Source organism: Megascapheus bottae, chromosome 11, assembly GCF_031878675.1.
Source record: "Megascapheus bottae isolate mThoBot1 chromosome 11, mThoBot2.hap1, whole genome shotgun sequence".
Lineage (NCBI taxonomy): Eukaryota > Metazoa > Chordata > Mammalia > Rodentia > Geomyidae > Megascapheus > Megascapheus bottae.
Window position 1 is genome coordinate 46,082,025 of NC_143519.1, and position 233 is coordinate 46,082,257.

The window sequence follows — 233 nt, forward strand, 5'->3', positions numbered from 1 at the left end:
AAAAAGATAAGGGCATGTGATTTTCAAATATTATGAACACAAAAATATTTCAATTTTATTATAATTTTGTGAGTTTGCTTTCCCTCTCTTAATCCAAATCTAAACATATTAACCATGTCTTCTACTGTTCCCCCCCACCCCCCCAAACCACTAAAAGGCACAGCAGTGATCTATGAATGGTAAATGAGTCAGGCCATAGTATTGCAACCTTAATAAGGATACAGAGGTCATGT